At 47.7% G+C, this 18,964-nt stretch overlaps 1 protein-coding gene and 10 non-coding genes across 12 annotated transcripts in view; 10 read left to right on the forward strand and 1 right to left on the reverse strand.

Annotated features, from left to right (window-relative positions):
- The window catches only part of LOC144138627 (uncharacterized), a 220,077-nt gene that overhangs the window by 86,517 nt on the left and 114,596 nt on the right, over positions 1 to 18,964 (reverse strand). The gene's annotated exons all lie outside the window — the stretch shown is intronic.
- On the forward strand, positions 2,020 to 2,091 carry Trnag-ucc (transfer RNA glycine (anticodon UCC)). Its single transcript has one exon. It is a non-coding gene; the product is annotated as a tRNA-Gly (tRNA).
- On the forward strand, positions 4,407 to 4,478 carry Trnag-ucc (transfer RNA glycine (anticodon UCC)). The gene has a single exon. It is a non-coding gene; the product is annotated as a tRNA-Gly (tRNA).
- On the forward strand, positions 4,883 to 4,954 carry Trnae-uuc (transfer RNA glutamic acid (anticodon UUC)). The gene has a single exon. It is a non-coding gene; the product is annotated as a tRNA-Glu (tRNA).
- Positions 5,363 to 5,434, forward strand: Trnag-ucc (transfer RNA glycine (anticodon UCC)). Its single transcript has one exon. It is a non-coding gene; the product is annotated as a tRNA-Gly (tRNA).
- Positions 9,669 to 9,740, forward strand: Trnag-ucc (transfer RNA glycine (anticodon UCC)). The gene has a single exon. It is a non-coding gene; the product is annotated as a tRNA-Gly (tRNA).
- Trnag-ucc (transfer RNA glycine (anticodon UCC)) lies at positions 10,620 to 10,691 on the forward strand. The gene has a single exon. It is a non-coding gene; the product is annotated as a tRNA-Gly (tRNA).
- Positions 12,045 to 12,116, forward strand: Trnag-ucc (transfer RNA glycine (anticodon UCC)). Its single transcript has one exon. It is a non-coding gene; the product is annotated as a tRNA-Gly (tRNA).
- Trnag-ucc (transfer RNA glycine (anticodon UCC)) lies at positions 14,076 to 14,147 on the forward strand. The gene has a single exon. It is a non-coding gene; the product is annotated as a tRNA-Gly (tRNA).
- Positions 16,453 to 16,524, forward strand: Trnag-ucc (transfer RNA glycine (anticodon UCC)). Its single transcript has one exon. It is a non-coding gene; the product is annotated as a tRNA-Gly (tRNA).
- On the forward strand, positions 18,485 to 18,556 carry Trnag-ucc (transfer RNA glycine (anticodon UCC)). Its single transcript has one exon. It is a non-coding gene; the product is annotated as a tRNA-Gly (tRNA).

Genomic DNA, 18,964 nt, shown 5'->3' on the forward strand with positions numbered 1-18,964 from the left:
AGAAGGTCCCCTTCTTCCCGTGAAGTCATAGTGGCGCTGGCTACCACCCTTAAGCGTCAGATACACTTCTAGTAAATATAAATAGCCCAGAAAGTGAAGGAGAACACAGTCGCCCAGATAGCCGAATTGGTAAGGCATTCGAGATCCAATCGAAAGGCGTGGGTTCGGTCCCCACTCTGACCGCGTGTTCTTTGTTTTTCTTTCTTCCTTATATTAAAAAAAATCTTAACTTCTAACTGTACTAAAAAATAGTGCCTAACCACACCCCTATGCCACCTTTGGCGTTGTAGACTGCCGACCTATGTTTCTGTATTTCCTCAACGAGCCCCTCATTTCCTTACTATATTATTCTGCGAAAGCCTAGCGACGGTCTCGGTTCTGGCAGCCTTGATGCCTAGGTAGCATAAGAGGGCTTCCCGCCAGTTACCCGCTCATGACAGGCTGTAGACGTTTGAGTCACGCCCCGGGGGTTGAAAAGAAGGTCCCCTTCTTCTCGTGTAGTCATAGTGGCGCTGGCTACCACCCTCAAGCATCAGATACACTTCTAGTAAATATAAATAGCCAAGAAAGTGAAGAAGAACACAGTCGCCCAGATAGCCGAATTGGTAAGGCATTCGAGATCCAATCGAAAGGCATGGGTTTGGTACCCACTCTGGGCGCGTGTTTTTCTTTCTTTCTTTCTTTCTGCCTTGTATAAAAAAATCCTAACTTCTAACTGTACTAAAAAATAGAGCCTAACCACACCCCTATGCCACCTTTGTCACTGTAGACTGCCGACCTATGTTTCTGTATTTCCTCAACGAGCCCCTCATTTCCTTACTACATTATTCTGCGAAAGCCTAGCGAGGGTCTCGGTTCTGGCAGCCTTGATGCCTAGGTAGCATAAGAGGGCTTCCTGCGAGTTACCCGCTCATGAAAGGCTGTAGATGTTTGAGTCACGCCCCGGGGGTTGAAAAGAAGGTCCCCTTCTCCCCGTGTAGTCATAATGGCGCTGGCTACCACCCTCAAGCATCAGATACACTTCTAGTAAATATAAATAGCCCAGAAAGTGAAGGAGAACACAGTCGCCCAGATAGCCGAATTTGTAAGGCATTCGAGATCCCATCGAAAGGTGTGGGTTCGGCCCCCACTCTGGGCGCGTGTTTTTCTTTCTTTCTTTCTTCCTTATATTAAAAAAATCTTAACTTCTAACTGTACTAAAAAATAGAGCCTGACCACACCCCTATGCCACCTTTGGCATTGTAGACTGCCGACCTATGTTTCTGTATTTCCTCAACGAGCCCCTCATTTCCTTACTATATTATTCTGCGAAAGCCTAGCGAGGATCTCGGTTCTGGCAGCCTTGATGCCTAGGTAGCTTAAGAGGGCTTCCCGCCAGTTACCCGCTCATGACAGGCTGTAGACGTTTGAGTCACGCCCCGACGTTGAAAAGAAGGTCTCCTTCTCCCCGTGTAGCCATAGTGCGGCTGGCTACCACCCTCAAGCGTCAGATACACTTCTAGTAAATATAAATAGCCCAGAAAGTGAAGGAGAACACAGTCGCCCAGATAGCCGAATTGGTAAGGCATTCAAGATCCAATCGAAAGGCGTGGGTTCGGCCCCCACTCTGGGCGCGTGTTTTTCTTTCTTTCTTTCTTCCTTATATTACAAAAAAATCTTAACCTATAACTGTACTAAAAAATAGAGCCTAACCACACCCCTATGCCACCTTTGGCGTTGTAGACTGCCGACCTATGTTTCTGTATTTACTCAACGAGCCCCTCATTTTCTTACTATAATATTCTGCGAAAGCCTAGCGAGGATCTCGGTTCAGGCAGCCTTGATGCCTAGGTAGCATAAGAGGGCTTCCCGCCAGTTACCCGCTCATGACAGGCTGGAGACGTTTGAGTCACGCCCCGGGGGTTGAAAAGAAGGTCCCCTTCTCCCCGTGTAGTCATAGTGGCGCTGGCTACCACCCTCAAGCGTCAGATACACTTCTCGTAAATATAAATAGCCCAGAAAGTGAAGGAGAACACAGTCGCCCAGATAGCCGAATTGGTAAGGCATTCGAGATCCAATCGAAAGGCGTGGGTTCGGCCCCCACTCTGGGCGCGTGTTTTTCTTTCTTTCTTTCTTCCTTATATTAAAAAATCTTAACCTATAACTGTACTAAAAAATAGAGCCTAACCACACCCCTATGCCACCTTTGGCGTTGTACACTGCCGACCTATGTTTCTGTATTTCCTCAACGAGCCCCTCATTTCCTTACAATATTATTCTGCGAAAGCCTAGCGAGGGTCTCGGTTCTGGCAGCCTTGATGCCTAGATAGCATAAGAGGGCTTCCCGCCAGTTACCCGCTCATGACAGGCTGTAGACGTTTGAGTCACGCCCCGGGGGTTGAAAAGAAGGTCCTCTTCTCCCCGTGTAGTCATACTGGCGCTGGCTACCACCCTCAAGCGTCAGATACACTTCTAGTAAATATAAATAGCCCAGAAAGTGAAGGAGAACACAGTCGCCCAGATAGCCGAATTGGTAAGGCATTCGAGATCCAATCGAAAGGCGAGGGTTCGGTCCCCACTCTGGGCGCGTGTTTTTCTTTCTTTCTTTCTTTCTTTCTTCCTTATATTAAAAAAAATCTTAACTTCTAACTGTACTAAAAATAGAGCCTAACCACACCCCTATGCCACCTTTGGTGTTGTAGACTGCCGACCTATGTTTCTGTATTTCCTCAACGAGCCCCTCATTTCCTTACTATATTATTCTGCGAAAGCCTAGCGATGGTCTCGGTTCTGGAGGCCTTGATGCCTAGGTACCATAAGAGGGGTTCCCGCCAGTTACCCGCTCATGACAGGCTGTAGACGTTTGAGTCACACCCCGGGGTTGAAAAGAAGGTCCTCTTCTCCCCGTGTAGTCATACTGGCGCTGGCTACCACCCTCAAGCGTCAGATACACTTCTAGTAAATATAAATAGCCCAGAAAGTGAAGGAGAACACAGTCGCCAGATAGCCGAATTGGTAGGGCATTCGAGATCCAATCGAAAGGCGTGGGTTCGTTCCCCACTCTGGGCGCGTGTTTTTCTTTTTTTCTTTCTTCCTTATATTACGAAAAAATCTTAACTTCTAACTGTACTAAAAAATAGAGCCTAACCACACCCCTATGCCATCTTTGGCGTTGTATACAGCCGACCTATGTTTCTGTATTTCCTCAACGAGCCCCTCATTTCCTTACTATATTATTCTGCGAAAGCCTAGCGAGGGTCTCGGTTCTGGCAGCCTTGATGCCTAGGTAGCATAAGAGGGCTTCCCGCCAGTTACCCGCTCATGACAGGCTGTAGACGTTTGAGTCACGCCCCGGGGGTTGAAAAGAAGGTCCCCTTCTCCTCGTGTAGTCATAGTGGCGCTGGCTACCACCCTCAAGCATCAGATACACTTCTAGTAAATATAAATAGCCCAGAAAGTGAAGGAGAACACAGTCGCCCAGATAGCCGAATTTGTAAGGCATTCGAGATCCCATCGAAAGGTGTGGGTTCGGCCCCCACTCTGGGCGCGTGTTTTTCTTTCTTTCTTTCTTCCTTATATTAAAAAAATCTTAACTTCTAACTGTACTAAAAAATAGAGCCTGACCACACCCCTATGCCACCTTTGGCGTTGTAGACTGCCGACCTATGTTTCTGTATTTCCTCAACGAGCCCCTCATTTCCTTACTACATTATTCTGCGAAAGCCTAGCGAGGGTCTCGGTTCTGGCAGCCTTGATGCCTAGGTAGCATAAGAGGGCTTCCTGCGAGTTACCCGCTCATGAAAGGCTGTAGATGTTTGAGTCACGCCCCGGGGGTTGAAAAGAAGGTCCCCTTCTCCCCGTGTAGTCATAATGGCGCTGGCTACCACCCTCAAGCATCAGATACACTTCTAGTAAATATAAATAGCCCAGAAAGTGAAGGAGAACACAGTCGCCCAGATAGCCGAATTTGTAAGGCATTCGAGATCCCATCGAAAGGTGTGGGTTCGGCCCCCACTCTGGGCGCGTGTTTTTCTTTCTTTCTTTCTTCCTTATATTAAAAAAATCTTAACTTCTAACTGTACTAAAAAATAGAGCCTGACCACACCCCTATGCCACCTTTGGCGTTGTAGACTGCCGACCTATGTTTCTGTATTTCCTCAACGAGCCCCTCATTTCCTTACTATATTATTCTGCGAAAGCCTAGCCAGGGTCTCGGTTCTGGCAGCCTTGATGCCTAGGTAGCATAAGAGGGCTTCCCGCCAGTTACCCGCTCATGACAGGCTGTAGACGTTTGAGTCACGCCCCGGGGGTTGAAAAGAAGGTCCCCTTCTCCTCGTGTAGTCATAGTGGCGCTGGCTACCACCCTCAAGCGTCAGATACACTTCTAGTAAATATAAATAGCCCAGAAAGTGAAGGAGAACATAGTCGCCCAGATAGCCGAATTGGTAAGGCATTCGAGATCCAATCGAAAGGCGTGGGTTCGGCCCCCACTCTGGGCGCGTGTTTTTCTTTCTTTCTTTCTTCCTTATATTAAAAAAATCTTAACCTATAACTGTACTAAAAAATAGAGCCTAACCACACCCCTATGCCACCTTTGGCGTTGTAGACTGCCGACCTATGTTTCTGTATTTCCTCAACGAGCCCCTCATTTACTTACTATATTATTCTGCGAAAGCCTAGCGAGGGTCTCGGTTCTGGCAGCCTTGATGCCTAGGTAGCATAAGAGGGCTTCCCGCCAATTACCCGCTCATGACAGGCTGTAGACGTTTGAGTCACGCTCCGGGGGTTGAAAAGAAGGTCCCCTTCTCCCCGTGTAGTCATAGTGGCGCTGGCTACCACCCTTAAGCGTCAGATACACTTCTAGTAAATATAAATAGCCCAGAAAGTGAAGGAGAACACAGTCGCCCAGATAGCCGAATGGGTAAGGCATTCGAGATTCAATCGAAAGGCGTGGGTTCGGTCCCCACTCTGGGCGCGTGTTTTTTGTTTTTCTTTCTTTCTTCCTTATATTAAAAAAAATCTTAACTTCTAACTGTACTAAAAAATAGTGCCTAACCACACCCCTATGCCACCTTTGGCATTGTAGACTGCCGACCTATGTTTCTGTATTTCCTCAACGAGCCCCTCATTTCCTTACTATATTATTCTGCGAAAGCCTAGCGAGGGTCTCGGTTCTGGCAGCCTTGATGCCTAGGTAGCATAAGAGGCCTTCCCGCCAGTTACCCGCTCATGACAGGCTGTAGACGTTTGAGTCACACCCCGGGGGTTGAAAAGAAGGTCCCCTTCTCCCCGTGTAGTCATAAAGGCACTGGCAACCACCCTCAAGCGTCAGATACACTTCTAGTAAATATAAAAAGCCCAGAAAGTGAAGGAGAACACAGTCGCCCAGATAGCCGAATTGGTAAGGCATTCGAGATCCAATCGAAAGGCGTGGGTTCGGTCCCCACTCTGGGCGCGTGTTTTTCTTTCTTTCTTTCTTTCTTTCTTCCTTATATTAAAAAAAATCTTAACTTCTAACTTTACTAAAAAATAGAGCCTAACCACTCCCCTATGCCAACTTTGGTGTTGTAGACTGCCGACCTATGTTTCTGTATTTCCTCAACGAGCCCCTCATTTCCTTACTATATTATTCTGCGAAAGCCTAGCGAGGGTCTCGGTTCTGGCAGCCTTGATGCCTATGTAGCATAAGAGGCCTTCCCGCCAGTTACCCGCTCATGACAGGCTGTAGACGTTTGAGTCACACCCCGGGGTTGAAAAGAAGGTCCCCTTCTCCCCGTGTAGTCATAATGGCGCTGGCTACCACCCTCAAGCGTCAGATACACTTCTAGTAAATATAAATAGCCCAGTAAGTGAACGAGAACACAGTCGCCCAGATAGCCGAATTGGTAAGGCATTCGAGATCCAATCGAAAGGCGTGGGTTCGGTCCCCACTCTGACCGCGTGTTTTTTTTTTCTTTCTTTCTTTCTTCCTTATATTAAAAAAATCTCAACTTCTAACTGTACTAAAAAAAAGCCTAACCACACCCCTATGCCACCTTTGGCGTTGTACACTGCCGACCTATGTTTCTGTATTTCCTCAACGAGCCCCTCATTTCCTTACTATATAATTCTGCGAAAGCCTAGCGAGGGTCTCGGTTCTGGCAGCCTTGATGCCTAGGTAGCATTAGAGGGCTTCCCGCCAGTTTCCCGCTCATGACAGGCTGCAGACGTTTGAGTCACGCCCCGGGGGTTGAAAAGAAGGTCCCCTTCTTCCCGTGAAGTCATAGTGGCGCTGGCTACCACCCTTAAGCGTCAGATACACTTCTAGTAAATATAAATAGCCCAGAAAGTGAAGGAGAACACAGTCGCCCAGATAGCCGAATTGGTAAGGCATTCGAGATCCAATCGAAAGGCGTGGGTTCGGTCCCCACTCTGACCGCGTGTTCTTTGTTTTTCTTTCTTCCTTATATTAAAAAAAATCTTAACTTCTAACTGTACTAAAAAATAGTGCCTAACCACACCCCTATGCCACCTTTGGCGTTGTAGACTGCCGACCTATGTTTCTGTATTTCCTCAACGAGCCCCTCATTTCCTTACTATATTATTCTGCGAAAGCCTAGCGACGGTCTCGGTTCTGGCAGCCTTGATGCCTAGGTAGCATAAGAGGGCTTCCCGCCAGTTACCCGCTCATGACAGGCTGTAGACGTTTGAGTCACGCCCCGGGGGTTGAAAAGAAGGTCCCCTTCTTCTCGTGTAGTCATAGTGGCGCTGGCTACCACCCTCAAGCATCAGATACACTTCTAGTAAATATAAATAGCCAAGAAAGTGAAGAAGAACACAGTCGCCCAGATAGCCGAATTGGTAAGGCATTCGAGATCCAATCGAAAGGCATGGGTTTGGTACCCACTCTGGGCGCGTGTTTTTCTTTCTTTCTTTCTTTCTGCCTTGTATAAAAAAATCCTAACTTCTAACTGTACTAAAAAATAGAGCCTAACCACACCCCTATGCCACCTTTGTCACTGTAGACTGCCGACCTATGTTTCTGTATTTCCTCAACGAGCCCCTCATTTCCTTACTACATTATTCTGCGAAAGCCTAGCGAGGGTCTCGGTTCTGGCAGCCTTGATGCCTAGGTAGCATAAGAGGGCTTCCTGCGAGTTACCCGCTCATGAAAGGCTGTAGATGTTTGAGTCACGCCCCGGGGGTTGAAAAGAAGGTCCCCTTCTCCCCGTGTAGTCATAATGGCGCTGGCTACCACCCTCAAGCATCAGATACACTTCTAGTAAATATAAATAGCCCAGAAAGTGAAGGAGAACACAGTCGCCCAGATAGCCGAATTTGTAAGGCATTCGAGATCCCATCGAAAGGTGTGGGTTCGGCCCCCACTCTGGGCGCGTGTTTTTCTTTCTTTCTTTCTTCCTTATATTAAAAAAATCTTAACTTCTAACTGTACTAAAAAATAGAGCCTGACCACACCCCTATGCCACCTTTGGCATTGTAGACTGCCGACCTATGTTTCTGTATTTCCTCAACGAGCCCCTCATTTCCTTACTATATTATTCTGCGAAAGCCTAGCGAGGATCTCGGTTCTGGCAGCCTTGATGCCTAGGTAGCTTAAGAGGGCTTCCCGCCAGTTACCCGCTCATGACAGGCTGTAGACGTTTGAGTCACGCCCCGACGTTGAAAAGAAGGTCTCCTTCTCCCCGTGTAGCCATAGTGCGGCTGGCTACCACCCTCAAGCGTCAGATACACTTCTAGTAAATATAAATAGCCCAGAAAGTGAAGGAGAACACAGTCGCCCAGATAGCCGAATTGGTAAGGCATTCAAGATCCAATCGAAAGGCGTGGGTTCGGCCCCCACTCTGGGCGCGTGTTTTTCTTTCTTTCTTTCTTCCTTATATTACAAAAAAATCTTAACCTATAACTGTACTAAAAAATAGAGCCTAACCACACCCCTATGCCACCTTTGGCGTTGTAGACTGCCGACCTATGTTTCTGTATTTACTCAACGAGCCCCTCATTTTCTTACTATAATATTCTGCGAAAGCCTAGCGAGGATCTCGGTTCAGGCAGCCTTGATGCCTAGGTAGCATAAGAGGGCTTCCCGCCAGTTACCCGCTCATGACAGGCTGTAGACGTTTGAGTCACGCCCCGGGGGTTGAAAAGAAGGTCCCCTTCTCCCCGTGTAGTCATAGTGGCGCTGGCTACCACCCTCAAGCGTCAGATACACTTCTCGTAAATATAAATAGCCCAGAAAGTGAAGGAGAACACAGTCGCCCAGATAGCCGAATTGGTAAGACATTCGAGATCCAATCGAAAGGCGTGGGTTCGGCCCCCACTCTGGGCGCGTGTTTTTCTTTCTTTCTTTCTTCCTTATATTAAAAAATCTTAACCTATAACTGTACTAAAAAATAGAGCCTAACCACACCCCTATGCCACCTTTGGCGTTGTACACTGCCGACCTATGTTTCTGTATTTCCTCAACGAGCCCCTCATTTCCTTACAATATTATTCTGCGAAAGCCTAGCGAGGGTCTCGGTTCTGGCAGCCTTGATGCCTAGATAGCATAAGAGGGCTTCCCGCCAGTTACCCGCTCATGACAGGCTGTAGACGTTTGAGTCACGCCCCGGGGGTTGAAAAGAAGGTCCCCTTCTCCCCGTGTAGTCATAGTGGCGCTGGCTACCACCCTCAAGCGTCAGATACACTTCTAGTAAATATAAATAGCCCAGAAAGTGAAGGAGAACACAGTCGCCCAGATAGCCGAATTGGTAAGGCATTCGAGATCCAATCGAAAGGCGAGGGTTCGGTCCCCACTCTGGGCGCGTGTTTTTCTTTCTTTCTTTCTTTCTTTCTTCCTTATATTAAAAAAAATCTTAACTTCTAACTGTACTAAAAATAGAGCCTAACCACACCCCTATGCCACCTTTGGTGTTGTAGACTGCCGACCTATGTTTCTGTATTTCCTCAACGAGCCCCTCATTTCCTTACTATATTATTCTGCGAAAGCCTAGCGATGGTCTCGGTTCTGGAGGCCTTGATGCCTAGGTACCATAAGAGGGGTTCCCGCCAGTTACCCGCTCATGACAGGCTGTAGACGTTTGAGTCACACCCCGGGGTTGAAAAGAAGGTCCTCTTCTCCCCGTGTAGTCATACTGGCGCTGGCTACCACCCTCAAGCGTCAGATACACTTCTAGTAAATATAAATAGCCCAGAAAGTGAAGGAGAACACAGTCGCCAGATAGCCGAATTGGTAGGGCATTCGAGATCCAATCGAAAGGCGTGGGTTCGTTCCCCACTCTGGGCGCGTGTTTTTCTTTTTTTCTTTCTTCCTTATATTACGAAAAAATCTTAACTTCTAACTGTACTAAAAAATAGAGCCTAACCACACCCCTATGCCATCTTTGGCGTTGTATACAGCCGACCTATGTTTCTGTATTTCCTCAACGAGCCCCTCATTTCCTTACTATATTATTCTGCGAAAGCCTAGCGAGGGTCTCGGTTCTGGCAGCCTTGATGCCTAGGTAGCATAAGAGGGCTTCCCGCCAGTTACCCGCTCATGACAGGCTGTAGACGTTTGAGTCACGCCCCGGGGGTTGAAAAGAAGGTCCCCTTCTCCTCGTGTAGTCATAGTGGCGCTGGCTACCACCCTCAAGCGTCAGATACACTTCTAGTAAATATAAATAGCCCAGAAAGTGAAGGAGAACACAGTCGCCCAGATAGCCGAATTGGTAAGGCATTCGAGATCCAATCGAAAGGCGTGGGTTCGGTCCCCACTCTGGGCGCGTGTTTTTCTTCCTTTGTTTCTTTCTTCCTTATATTAAAAAAAATCTTATCTTCTAATTGTACTAAAAAATAGAGCCTAACCACACCCCTATGCCACCTTTGGCGTTGTAGACTGCCGACCTATGTTTCTGTATTTCCTCAACGAGCCCCTCATTTCCTTACTATATTATTCTGCGAAAGCCTAGCGAGGGTCTCGGTTCTGGCAGCCTTGATGCCTAGGTAGCATAAGAGGGCTTCCCGCCAGTTACCCGCTCATGACAGGCTGCAGACGTTTGAGTCACGCCCCGGGGGTTGAAAAGAAGGTCCCCTTCTCCTCGTGTAGTCATAGTGGCGCTGGCTACCACCCTCAAGCGTCAGATACACTTCTAGTAAATATAAATAGCCCAGAAAATGAAGGAGAACACAGTCGCCCTGATAGCCGAATTGGTAAGGCATTCGAGATCCAATCGAAAGGCGTGGGTTCGGTCCCCACTCTGACCGCGTGTTTTTTTTTCTTTCTTTCTTTCTTCCTTATATTAAAAAAATCTTAACTTCTAACTGTACTAAAAAATAGAGCCTGACCACACCCCTATGCCACCTTTGGCGTTGTAGACTGCCGACCTATGTTTCTGTATTTCCTCAACGAGCCCCTCATTATTATTCTGCGAAAGCCTAGCCAGGGTCTCGGTTCTGGCAGCCTTGATGCCTACGTAGCATAAGAGGGCTTCCCGCCAGTTACCCACTCATGACAGGCTGTAGACGTTTGAGTCATGCCCTGGGGGTTGAAAAGAAGGTCCCCTTCTCCCCGTGTAGTCATAGTGGCGCTGGCTACCACCCTCAAGCGTAAGATACACTTCTAGTAAATATATATAGCCCAGAAAGTGAAGGAGAACACAGTCGCCCAGATAGCCGAATTGGTAAGGCATTCGAGATCCAATCGAAAGGCGTGGGTTCGGTACCCACTCTGGGCGCGTGTTTTTCTTTCTTTCTTTCTTTCTGCCTTGTATTTAAAAAATCCTAACTTCTAACTGTACTAAAAAATAGAGCCTAACCACACCCCTATGCCACCTTTGGCGCTGTAGACTGCCGACCTATTTTTCTGTATTTCCTCAACGAGCCCCTCATTTCCTTACTACATTATTCTGCGAAAGCCTAGCGAGGGTCTCGGTTCTGGCAGCCTTGATGCCTAGGTAGCATAAGAGGGCTTTCCGCCAGTTACCCGCTCATGAAAGGCTGTAGATGTTTAAGTCACGCCCCGGGGGTTGAAAAGAAGGCCCCCTTCTCCCCGTGTAGTCATAATGGCGCTGGCTACCACCCTCAAGCATCAGATACACTTCTAGTAAATAAAAATATCCCAGAAAGTGAAGAACACAGTCGCCCAGATAGCCGAATTAGTAAGGCATTCGAGATCCAATCGAAAGGCGTGGGTTCGGTCCTTACTCTGGGCGCGTGTTTTTCTTCCTTTCTTTCTTTCTTCATCATATTAAAAAAATCTTAACTTCTAACTGTACTAAAAAATAGAGCCTAACCACTCCCCTATGCCACCTTTGGCGTTGTAGACTGCCGACCTATGTTTCTGTATTTCCTCAACGAGCCCCTCATTTCCTTACTATATTATTCTGCGAAAGCCTAGCGAGGGTCTCGGTTCTGGCAGCCTTGATGCCTAGGTAGCATAAGAGGGCTTCCCACCAGTTACCCGCACATGACAGGCTGTAGACGTTTTAGTCACGCCCCGGGGTTGAAAAGAAGGTCCCCTTCTTCCCGTGAAGTCATAGTGGCGCTGGCTACCACCCTCAAGCGTCAGATACACTTCTAGTAAATATAAATAGCCAAGAAAGTGAAGGAGAACACAGTTGCCCAGATAACCGAATTGGTAAGGCATTCGAGATCCAATCGAAAGTCGTGGGTTCGGTCCCCAGTCTGGGCGCGTGTTTTTCTTTCTTTCTTTCATCCTTATATTAAAAAAATCTTAACTGTACTAAAAAATAGAGCCTAACCACACCCCTATGCCACCTTTGGCGTTGTAGACTGCCGACCTATGTTTCTGTATTTCCTCAACGAGCCCCTCATTTCCTTACTATATTATTCTGCGAAAGCCTAGCGAGGGTCTCGGTTCTGGCAGCCTTGATGCCTAGGTAGCATAAGAGGGCTTCCCGCCAGTTACCCGCTCATGACAGGCTGTAGACGTTTGAGTCACTCCCCGGAGGTTGAAAAGAAGGTCCCCTTCTCCCCGTGTAGTCATAGTGGCGCTGGCTACCACCATCAAGCGTAAGATACACTTCTAGTAAATATATATAGCCCAGAAAGTGAAGGAGAACACAGTCGCCCAGATAGCCGAATTGGTAAGGCATTCGAGATCCAATCGAAAGGCGTGGGTTCGGTACCCACTCTGGGCGCGTGTTTTTCTTTCTTTCTTTCTTTCTGCCTTGTATTTAAAAAATCCTAACTTCTAACTGTACTAAAAAATAGAGCCTAACCACACCCCTATGCCACCTTTGGCGCTGTAGACTGCCGACCTATGTTTCTGTATTTCCTCAACGAGCCCCTCATTTCCTTACTACATTACTCTGCGAAAGCCTAGCGAGGGTCTCGGTTCTGGCAGCCTTGATGCCTAGGTAGCATAGCATGGTAGCCTAGGTAGCATAGCATGTTTCTGTATTTCCTCAACGAGCCCCTCATTTCCTTACTATATTATTCTGCGAAAGCCTAGCGAGGGTCTCGGTTCTGGCAGCCTTGATGTCTAGGTAGCATAAGAGGGCTTCCCGCCAGTTACCCGCTCATGACAGGCTGTAGACGTTTCAGTCACGCCCCGGGGGTTGAAAAGAAGGTCCCCTTCTTCCCGTGTAGTCATAGTGGCGCTGGCTACCACCCTCAAACGTCAGATACACTTCTAGTAAATATAAATAGCCAAGAAAGTGAAGGAGAACACAGTCGCCCAGATAACCGAACGGGTAAGGCATTCAAGATCCAATCGAAAGTCGTGGGTTCGGTCCCCAGTCTGGGCGCGTGTTTTTCTTTCTTTCTTTCATCCTTATATTAAAAAAATCTTAACTGTACTAAAAAATAGAGCCTAACCACACCCCTATGCCACCTTTGGCGTTGTAGACTGCCGACCTATGTTTCTGTATTTCCTCAACGAGCCCCTCATTTCCTTACTATATTATTCTGCGAAAGCCTAGCGAGGGTCTCGGTTCTGGCAGCCTTGATGCCTAGGTAGCATAAGAGGCCTTCCCGCCAGTTACCCGCTCATGACAGGCTGTAGACGTTTGAGTCACACCCCGGGGTTGAAAAGAAGGTCCCCTTCTCCCCGTGTAGTCATAATGGCGCTGGCTACCACCCTCAAGCGTCAGATACACTTCTAGTAAATATAAATAGCCCAGAAAGTGAACGAGAACACAGTCGCCCAGATAGCCGAATTGGTAAGGCATTCGAGATCCAATCGAAAGGCGTGGGTTCGGTCCCCACTCTGACCGCGTGTTTTTTTTTCTTTCTTTCTTTCTTCCTTATATTAAAAAAATCTCAACTTCTAACTGTACTAAAAAAAAAGCCTAACCACACCCCTATGCCACCTTTGCGTTGTACACTGCCGACCTATGTTTCTGTATTTCCTCAACGAGCCCCTCATTTCCTTACTATATAATTCTGCGAAAGCCTAGCGAGGGTCTCGGTTCTGGCAGCCTTGATGCCTAGGTAGCATTAGAGGGCTTCCCGCCAGTTACCCGCTCATGACAGGCTGTAGACGTTTGAGTCACGCCCCGGGGTTGAAAAGAAGGTCCTCTTCTCCCCGTGTAGTCATACTGGCGCTGGCTACCACCCTCAAGCGTCAGATACACTTCTAGTAAATATAAATAGCCCAGAAAGTGAAGGAGAACACAGTCGCCAGATAGCCGAATTGGTAGGGCATCCGAGATCCAATCGAAAGGCGTGGGTTCGGTCCCCACTCTGGGCGCGTGTTTTTCTTTTTTTCTTTCTTCCTTATATTACGAAAAAATCTTAACTTCTAACTGTACTAAAAAAAAAAGCCTAACCACACCCCTATGCCACCTTTGGCGTTGTATACTGCCGACCTATGTTTCTGTATTTCCTCAACGAGCCCCTCATTTCCTTACTATATTATTCTGCGAAAGCCTAGCGAGGGTCTCGGTTCTGGCAGCCTTGATGCCTAGGTAGCATAAGAGGGCTTCCCGCCAGTTACCCGCTCATGACAGGCTGTAGACGTTTGAGTCACGCCCCGGGGGTTGAAAAGAAGCTCCCCTTCTCCTCGTGTAGTCATAGTGGCGCTGGCTACCACCCTCAAGCGTCAGATACACTTCGAGTAAATATAAATAGCCCAGAAAGTGAAGGAGAACACAGTCGCCCAGATAGCCGAATTGGTAAGGCATTCGAGATCCAATCGAAAGGCGTGGGTTCGGTCCCCACTCTGGGCGCGTGTTTTTCTTCCTTTGTTTCTTTCTTCCTTATATTAAAAAAATCTTATCTTCTAATTGTACTAAAAAATAGAGCCTAACCACACCCCTATGCCACCTTTGGCGTTGTAGACTGCCGACCTATGTTTCTGTATTTCCTCAACGAGCCCCTCATTTCCTTACTATATTATTCTGCGAAAGCCTAGCGAGGGTCTCGGTTCTGGCAGCCTTGATGCCTAGGTAGCATAAGAGGGCTTCCCGCCAGTTACGAGCTCATGACAGGCTGCAGACGTTTGAGTCACGCCCCGGGGGTTGAAAAGAAGGTCCCCTTCTTCCCGTGTAGTCATAGTGGCGCTGGCTACAACCCTCAAGCGTCAGATACACTTCTAGTAAATATAAATAGCCCAGAAAATGAAGGAGAACACAGTCGCCCTGATAGCCGAATTGGTAAGGCATTCGAGATCCAATCGAAAGGCGTGGGTTCGGTCCCCACTCTGACCGCGTGTTTTTTTTTTCTTTCTTTCTTTCTTCCTTATATTAAAAAAATCTTAACTTCTAACTGTACTAAAAAATAGAGCCTGAGCACACCCCTATGCCACCTTTGGCGTTGTAGACTGCCGACCTATGTTTCTGTATTTCCTCAACGAGCCCCTCATTATTATTCTGCGAAAGCCTAGCCAGGGTCTCGGTTCTGGCAGCCTTGATGCCTACGTAGCATAAGAGGGCTTCCCGCCAGTTACCCGCTCATGACAGGCTGTAGACGTTTGAGTCATGCCCCGGGGGTTGAAAAGAAGGTCCCCTTCTCCCCGTGTAGTCATAGTGGCGCTGGCTACCACCCTCAAGCGTAAGATACACTTCTAGTAAATATATATAGCCCAGAAAGTGAAGGAGAACACAGTCGCCCAGATAGCCGAATTGGTAAGGCATTCGAGATCCAATCGAAAGGCGTGGGTTTGGTACCCACTCTGGGGGCGTGTTTTTCTTTCTTTCTTTCTTTCTGCCTTGTATTAAAAAAATCCTAACTTCTAACTGTACTAAAAAGTAGAGCCTAACCACACCCCTATGCCACCTTTGGCGCTGTAGACTGCCGACCTATGTTTCTGTATTTCCTCAACGAGCCCCTCATTTCCTTACTACATTATTCTGCGAAAGCCTAGCGAGATTCTCGGTTCTGGCAGCCTTGATGCCTAGGTAGCATAAGAGGGCTTCCCGCCAGTTACCCGCTCATGAAAGGCTGTAGATGTTTATGTCACGCCCCGGGGGTTGAAAAGAAGGTCCCCTTCTCCCCGTGTAGTCATAATGGCGCTGGCTACCACCCTCAAGCATCAGATACACTTCTAGTAAATAAAAATATCCCAGAAAGTGAAGAACACAGTCGCCCAGATAGCCGAATTAGTAAGGCATTCGAGATCCAATCGAAAGGCGTGGGTTCGGTCCTTACTCTGGGCGCGTGTTTTTCTTCCTTTCTTTCTTTCTTCATCATATTAAAAAAATCTTAACTTCTAACTGTACTAAAAAATAGAGCCTAACCACTCCCCTATGCCACCTTTGGCGTTGTAGACTGCCGACCTATGTTTCTGTATTTCCTCAACGAGCCCCTCATTTCCTTACTATATTATTCTGCGAAAGCCTAGCGAGGGTCTCGGTTCTGGCAGCCTTGATGCCTAGGTAGCATAAGAGGGCTTCCCACCAGTTACCCGCACATGACAGGCTGTAGACGTTTTAGTCACGCCCCGGGGTTGAAAAGAAGGTCCCCTTCTTCCCGTGAAGTCATAGTGGCGCTGGCTACCACCCTCAAGCGTCAGATACACTTCTAGTAAATATAAATAGCCAAGAAAGTGAAGGAGAACACAGTCGCCCAGATAACCGAATTGGTAAGGCATTCGAGATCCAATCGAAAGTCGTGGGTTCGGTCCCCAGTCTGGGCGCGTGTTTTTCTTTCTTTCTTTCATCCTTATATTAAAAAAAATCTTAACTGTACTAAAAAATAGAGCCTAACCACACCCCTATGCCACCTTTGGCGTTGTAGACTGCCGACCTATGTTTCTGTATTTCCTCAACGAGCCCCTCATTTCCTTACTATATTATTCTGCGAAAGCCTAGCGAGGGTCTCGGTTCTGGCAGCCTTGATGCCTAGGTAGCATAAGAGGGCTTCCCGCCAGTTACCCGCTCATGACAGGCTCTAGACATTTGAGTCACTCCCCGGGGGTTGAAAAGAAGGTCCCCTTCTCCCCGTGTAGTCATAGTGGCGCTGGCTACCACCATCAAGCGTAAGATACACTTCTAGTAAATATATATAGCCCAGAAAGTGAAGGAGAACACAGTCGCCCAGATAGCCGAATTGGTAAGGCATTCGAGATCCAATCGAAAGGCGTGGGTTCGGTACCCACTCTGGGCGCGTGTTTTTCTTTCTTTCTTTCTTTCTGCCTTGTATTTAAAAAATCCTAACTTCTAACTGTACTAAAAAATAGAGCCTAACCACACCCCTATGCCACCTTTGGCGCTGTAGACTGCCGACCTATGTTTCTGTATTTCCTCAACGATCCCCTCATTTCCTTACTACATTACTCTGCGAAAGCCTAGCGAGGGTCTCGGTTCTGGCAGCCTTGATGCCTAGGTAGCATAGCATGGTAGCCTAGGTAGCATAGCATGTTTCTGTATTTCCTCAACGAGCCCCTCATTTCCTTACTATATTATTCTGCGAAAGCCTAGCGAGGGTCTCGGTTCTGGCAGCCTTGATGTCTAGGTAGCATAAGAGGGCTTCCCGCCAGTTACCCGCTCATGACAGGCTGTAGACGTTTCAGTCACGCCCCGGGGGTTGAAAAGAAGGTCCCCTTCTTCCCGTGTAGTCATAGTGGCGCTGGCTACCACCCTCAAACGTCAGATACACTTCTAGTAAATATAAATAGCCAAGAAAGTGAAGGAGAACACAGTCGCCCAGATAACCGAACTGGTAAGGCATTCAAGATCCAATCGAAAGTCGTGGGTTCGGTCCCCAGTCTGGGCGCGTGTTTTTCTTTCTTTCTTTCATCCTTATATTAAAAAAATCTTAACTGTACTAAAAAATAGAGCCTAACCACATCCCTATGCCACCTTTGGCGTTGTAGACTGCCGACCTATGTTTCTGTATTTCCTCAACGAGCCCCTCATTTCCTTACTATATTATTCTGCGAAAGCCTAGCGAGGGTCTCGGTTCTGGCAGCCTTGATGCCTAGGTAGCATAAGAGGCCTTCCCGCCAGTTACCCGCTCATGACAGGCTGTAGACGTTTGAGTCACACCCCGGGGTTGAAAATAAGGTCCCCTTCTCCCCGTGTAGTCATAATGGCGCTGGCTACCACCCTCAAGCGTCAGATACACTTCTAGTAAATATAAATAGCCCAGAAAGTGAACGAGAACACAGTCGCCCAGATAGCCGAATTGGTAAGGCATTCGAGATCCAATCGAAAGGCGTGGGTTCGGTCCCCACTCTGACCGCGTGTTTTTTTTTTCTTTCTTTCTTTCTTCCTTATATTAAAAAAATCTCAACTTCTAACTGTACTAAAAAAAAAGCCTAACCACACCCCTATGCCACCTTTGCGTTGTACACTGCCGACCTATATTTCTGTATTTCCTCAACGAGCCCCTCATTTCCTTACTATATAATTCTGCGAAAGCCTAGCGAGGGTCTCGGTTCTGGCAGCCTTGATGCCTAGGTAGCATTAGAGGGCTTCCCGCCAGTTACCCGCTCATGACAGGCTGTAGACGTTTGAGTCACGCCCCGGGGTTGAAAAGAAGGTCCTCTTCTCCCCGTGTAGTCATACTGGCGCTGGCTACCACCCTCAAGCGTCAGATACACTTCTAGTAAATATAAATAGCCCAGAAAGTGAAGGAGAACACAGTCGCCAGATAGCCGAATTGGTAGGGCATCCGAGATCCAATCGAAAGGCGTGGGTTCGGTCCCCACTCTGGGCGCGTGTTTTTCTTTTTTTCTTTCTTCCTTATATTACGAAAAAATCTTAACTTCTAACTGTACTAAAAAAAAAAGCCTAACCACACCCCTATGCCACCTTTGGCGTTGTATACTGCCGACCTATGTTTCTGTATTTCCTCAACGAGCCCCTCATTTCCTTACTATATTATTCTGCGAAAGCCTAGCGAGGGTCTCGGTTCTGGCAGCCTTGATGCCTAGGTAGCATAAGAGGGCTTCCCGCCAGTTACCCGCTCATGACAGGCTGTAGACGTTTGAGTCACGCCCCGGGGGTTGAAAAGAAGGTCCCCTTCTCCTCGTGTAGTCATAGTGGCGCTGGCTACCACCCTCAAGCGTCAGATACACTTCTAGTAAATATAAATAGCCCAGAAAGTGAAGGAGAACACAGTCGCCCAGATAGCCGAATTGGTAAGGCATTCGAGATCCAATCGAAAGGCGTGGGTTCGGTCCCCACTCTGGGCGCGTGTTTTTCTTCCTTTGTTTCTTTCTTCCTTATATTAAAAAAAATCTTATCTTCTAATTGTACTAAAAAATAGAGCCTAACCACACCCCTATGCCACCTTTGGCGTTGTAGACTGCCGACCTATGTTTCTGTATTTCCTCAACGAGCCCCTCATTTCCTTACTATATTATTCTGCGAAAGCCTAGCGAGGGTCTCGGTTCTGGCAGCCTTGATGCCTAGGTAGCATAAGAGGGCTTCCCGCCAGTTACCCGCTCATGACAGGCTGCAGACGTTTGAGTCACGCCCCGGGGGTTGAAAAGAAGGTCCCCTTCTTCCCGTGTAGTCATAGTGGCGCTGGCTACAACCCTCAAGCGTCAGATACACTTCTAGTAAATATAAATAGCCCAGAAAATGAAGGAGAACACAGT

This window comes from Haemaphysalis longicornis, unplaced genomic scaffold (assembly GCF_048455015.1).
Source record: "Haemaphysalis longicornis isolate Haplotype H1 unplaced genomic scaffold, Haemaphysalis longicornis Haplotype H1 scaffold_5, whole genome shotgun sequence".
NCBI classification, from domain to species: Eukaryota; Metazoa; Arthropoda; class Arachnida; order Ixodida; family Ixodidae; genus Haemaphysalis; species Haemaphysalis longicornis.